At 50.5% G+C, this 5,199-nt stretch overlaps 1 protein-coding gene across 2 annotated transcripts in view; it reads right to left on the bottom strand.

Annotated features, from left to right (window-relative positions):
- The window catches only part of LOC119468624, a 25,224-nt gene extending 22,986 nt beyond the window's left edge, over positions 1-2,238 (bottom strand). For both annotated transcript variants that reach the window (XR_005197346.1, XM_037732654.1), the window contains exon 1: positions 2,076-2,238. The gene's annotated coding sequence lies outside the window, so the exon portion shown is untranslated. The remainder of the gene's footprint in view (positions 1-2,075) is intronic.
- Between the last annotated feature and the right edge of the window lie 2,961 nt (positions 2,239-5,199).

Raw genomic sequence — 5,199 nt, 5'->3', positions numbered from 1 at the left:
GTTTCACCATGTTGACCAGGATGGTCTCGATCTCTTGACCTCGTGATCCACCCGCCTCGGCCTCCCACAGTGCTGGGATTACAGGCTTGAGCCACCGCGCCCGGCCAACATTCACTTTCTTACTGAAAATGTCAAGAACACCCCTACACACCTGCAACCATTACGAAGCACTGTCCACCTATCCAAAAAGTCACTGAGTCTGCTCAGCGACTCTGCATGGTGTACACTAAATCAAAGGGAAAAGATGTTTTTATGGAGGAAAAAATACTGGATCAGCCATTTATTTATAGAAACAATTTTACCCAGAACAATACTTCTCCTTCCACTATATAATGGTTTGGTTATAATATATTTTTATTGTTATGCCTGGTTTTCTTTTTTTTGAAACATAGTCTGGTTCGTCCCCCAAGCTGGAGGGTAGTGGCTGGAACTCTGTTCACTGAAACCTCCACCTCTCTGGTTCAAGCGATTCTCCTTCCTTAGTCTCCCGAGCCACTGGGATCACAAGTGCGCCACCACATCTGGCTGATTTTTTATTTGTAATAAAGATGGGGTTTCACAATGTTGGCCAGGCTGGTCTAGAACTCCCGACCTCAGGTGATCCACCCACCTCGGCAAAGTGCTGAGATTACAGGCGTGAGCCACTGCACTCAACCTTGTTATGTCTGTTTTTTTGTTGTTGTTTTGGGTTTTGTTTTTTTTTTTTTTTTTCCGACGGAGAGTGCTGTCACCCAGGCTGGAGTGCAATGGCACAATCTCGGTTCGCTGCAACCTCCACCTCCCGGGTTCAAGTGATTCTCTTGCCTCAGCCTCCTGAGTAGCTGGGATTACACGCGGGTGACACTACGCCCACCCAATTTTTGTGTTGGCTGGTCTCGAACTCCTGATCTCAGGTGATCTGCTGGTCTCAGCCTCCCAAAGTGCTGGGATTACAGCCGCCAGCCACTGCGCCTGGCCTGGTTTTTAATTACTGAAAAATTACTATACTCCCTTTGGTGTCACCTGCATTCGTAAAACTGCAGTCGCCCCCCTCCCCCCCGCCCCCCACCAAGCCACCAGAAATGACTGCTCTTGTCCACAAAGCCTACGGCTCTGATTTCATCTCAAGATGTGTCCTACTGGGTGACAGCAAGTGCCATTTTTTAAAGGCTTGTACCTGTTATAAACTTGGTAAGTATTACCAATGGCTTAAAAGGCTCTTTTGACGAAAGAAAACACTGTCCCCTGTAATCACCTGGGCAGTAGTCCCGAGAATCTTTTCCTGGCCCTTCCCGTACTTCAGACAAATGATCAAGGACATCAACAAATCAAGTCCCTGCATTTGAATGATCACAGAATTTCTGCGTGTTCTGTAAATGGGGTAAAACTACTGGAAGCCGATTTCTTTTCGTCATCTCCAGGGCAGCTTGCCCAACTTGCCATGACTATGATGCCGTAGATTTAACCACTTAAGCTGATACAATTACCAAGTTCCTGGAAATGCAAAATTTCCTCAGCAAAGCACCAGATTATTCACATCCAACCTGATGCAATGAGCCAGGTCTCAAGAAGAAAAGATGTTCGTCGGCCTGGGGCGCCGGCCCCTGCAGAAGCAGCACCCGCTGCAGGCCCTGGGGCCGCCGCCCGTGGCCTCCGCTCCCCGCACTGCGCCCGCGGGGCCACGGAGCAATGCTGTCCCCGCCCGAGGCAGGGAACCGGGACGATGGAGCAGCAGCCCCAGCCTGTCCCGGAGCGCCGGAAAGGCTAGCACGAGGGTCGCACCCGGCCTGTCCACACACCGACGAGCCGCGGGCGGGGTCCCAGAACCACCTCAAGCCCGGCACCAACGGGAGGCCCGCGGGTCTCCGCGGCAAAGCCTGCGGGTTGTCCCAGGAGCCTCGGAGGTCGGAATCGGGACGGCGCGGGAAGGGGAAGGCGCAGGCGCGGGACAGACCGGAGGGGCCCAGGAGGGGGACGGCGCAGGCGCGGGACCTGCCGGGGTCTGCGGGGACGCCTGGGCCCGGCCGCGCGGGCGGCTCTGAGGCGATAAACCGACCCGCGGGCGAACACTGCGGGAACGCGGCCCTGACTCTTACCGCGCGGCGCCGCATCGCTCCCTCGCAGGCTCGTGGCTGGCCCGGGAGGAGCTCACCCAGTGGCTCAGCCGGGACCCGTTGAGTCCGGCCTCAGGACAGCAACCAACCCCGCGGCGCCGCTTGCCGGGACCGCCTAGCCTCCCTCTCGGCCCCCGCCCTTGGCCCGCCCCTTCGCGCCCCGCAAGCCTGCGGTCGCCTGCGCAGGCGCCGTGCGGACCCCGCCCACATTTCCTCATGGCGCAAGCGCTGCAGCCCCGCCTCTCTAGCTCGCGTCGCTCCCGGCACTGGATCGCGCAGGCGCCCTACCACTTGCCTGGGCAAGAAAAAAAAAAATACCCGGGCAGCCAATGCGCACGCGTCATGACTTGTGCTGGAGCCTAGCAAGGCGGGTCCCTTTAGAGGCCCCATTGGGCCCTGTGAGATGTTGCTTAGAGCGCGTTAGTCCCAAAGACTGTCCTCAGCGTGTTTTCAAGGACGGTGCTAGGCAAGAGCCAGACAGTGGTGAGAAAAACACAAAGCCCTGCCTCCTGCCGCTCCCGATACATAAGGGAACACAAAAAAATAAGCGAGCAACCTATATATATACAATATTAAAGAAATTCTATTATGTGGCAAATGAACAGATTGCAATGATCATACAGGTTTTTTCCTTTGATAGTTTGTGCTACTTTAACAGTTTTTTATTACATCACCTTAGTTTCCTAGGAAAACCATAACTTGGTCGTTATACATGTTTAATACGTTGCTGGACTATTTGCTAATATTTTATTTAGCACTTCTGCATATTTGTCCATAAGAAGCTAGTCTATACTTTTGCCTCCTTGTACTATTCATGTCTGGTTTGGTATTAAGCTTATACTAAATTCACAATGAGTTGGGGAGAATTCCATTTGCTTCTTTTTCTGAAAGATTATGTAGGCGGGGCGCGGTGGCTCACACCCATAATCCTTAGCACTTTGGGAGGCCGAGGCAGGCGATTACCTGAGGTCGGGAGTTCAAGACCAGCCTGGCCAACATGGTGAAACCCTGTCTCTACTAAAATTACAAAAAATTAGCCGGGTGCAGTGGCGTGCACCTGTAATCCCAGGAGAATCACTTGAACCAGGGAGGCGGAGGTTATGGTGAGCTGAGATCAGGGCACTCACTCCAGCCTGGCTACAGAGAGACTTCATCTCAAAAAAAAAAAAATTATGTGGAAGATAAAGACTCTCTGTTCTTTGCAATGTTTGCTGGACTTGTCTATAAAATCATCTGGGCCTGGTGTTTTTCTTTGGTTTTGTTTTTTGTGAGATTTTTGAGGGGATGGAGTACAGATGATTTTAAAATAAGCATTCAATTTCTTTTCTTCTTTTTTTTTTTTTTCGAGACGGAGTTTCGCTCTTGTTACCCACTCCAGAGTGCAATAGCAGGATCTCGGCTCACTGCAATTTCTGTCTCCTGGGTTGGAGCAATTCTCCTGCCTCGACCTCCTGAGTAGCTGGGATTACAGGCATGTGCCACCATGCCTGGCTAATTCTGTATTTTTAGTAGAGATGGGGTTTCTCCGTGTTGGTCAAGCTGGTCTCGAACTCCCGACTTAAGGTGATCCACCCGTCTTCGCCTCCCAAAGTGCTGAGCTTACAGGCATGAGCCACCGCTTCCAGCCTCAATTTCTTTAATGGTTCTAGATGTTGACTTTTCTGTTTCTTCCTAGTTCATTTTTATGAAGTTATATTTTTCTTTTGAAACAGAGTTTCTCTGTTGCCCAGGCTAGATTGCAGTCACTTGATCTCGGCTTTCTGCAACCTCTGCCTCCCAGGTTCAAGTGATTTTCCCTTCTCAGCCTCCTGAGTAGCTGGGATTACAGGCATGGGTCGCCAGGCCTGGCTAATTTTTGTGCTTTGAGTAGAGTTGGCATTTTACCATGTTGGCCACGCTGGACTCGAACTGTCCTTGGATGATCCACCGGCCTTGGACTCCCAAATATCTGGGATTACAGGCGTGAGCCACCCCACCCAGACTGAAGTTGTATTTTTTTATAAAATGGTCTGTTTTGATATTTTCACAAATAGCTGGCATATAGTTGTTTATGTAATTTCCTTATGATTTTTGTCTTAACATTATTTTTATTTTTTATTTTTTTGAGACAGAGTCTTGCTCTATTGCCCAGGCTGGAGTCCAGTGGCCTGATCTCGGCTCACTACAACCTCTGCCTCCTGAGTTTAGGGGAATCTTGTGCCTCAGCCTCCCGAGCAGCTGGGATTACAGGTGTCTGCCACCTTGCCCAGCTAATTTTTGTATGTTTGGTAGAGACAGAGTTTCACCATGTTGGCCAGGCTGGTCTCAAGCTCCTGACCTCCAGTGATCCGCCAGTCTCGGCCTCCCAAAGTGCTGGGATCACAGGCGAGAGCCACCACACCCAGCCCATTCATCTCCGAACAGACAATACATTTGTGAAACCCCATCTCTACTAAAAACACCAAATTCACAGGCATGGTGGTGCACCCTTTAATCCCAGGTACTCAGCAGGCCAAGACAGGAGAATCGCTGGAACCCGGGAGGCAGAGGTTACAAGGACCTGAGATCACGCCATTGCACTCCAGCCTGGGCAACAAGAGCAAAACTTTGTCTCAAAAAAACAAAAACGAAAAACCAGAATAGCCAGCAACCCATAACAGCACGCGTTTTGTAGATGAGAAACCTGGGATGCAAAGACACAGCTAGTGAATGACGGAATCAGGATTCAAATTCAGGGTGCCTAGTCATGAGGACCATATTCAGAGAATTAAAGGAAACTGTTTTGTTTTGATTTTTTTTCTTCAACTTTTAAGTTCCAGGGTGTGCGTGCAGGACGTGCAGGTTCTTTACATAGATGAACGTGTACCATGGTGGTTTGCTGCACAGACCAACCCATCACTTAGGTATTTAGCCCAGCATCCATTAGCTGTCCTTCCTGATGCTTTCCCTCCTCACAGCCCCACCCCTCGACGAGCCTCGGTGTGTGTTGTTTCCCCGAAATGTGTCCATGTGTTTTCATCGTTCAGCTCCCACTTATAAGTGAAAACAGGCAGTGTTTAGTTTTCTGTTCCTGCGTTAGTTTGCTGAGGTTAACAACTTCTAGCTTCATTCATGTCCTTGCAAAAGA

Source organism: Cebus imitator, unplaced genomic scaffold (assembly GCF_001604975.1).
Source record: "Cebus imitator isolate Cc_AM_T3 unplaced genomic scaffold, Cebus_imitator-1.0 Scaffold461, whole genome shotgun sequence".
Classification (NCBI taxonomy): domain Eukaryota; kingdom Metazoa; phylum Chordata; class Mammalia; order Primates; family Cebidae; genus Cebus; species Cebus imitator.
Note: the sequence above shows the minus strand (reverse complement) of the source record. Positions and strands in the feature narration are given on the sequence as shown.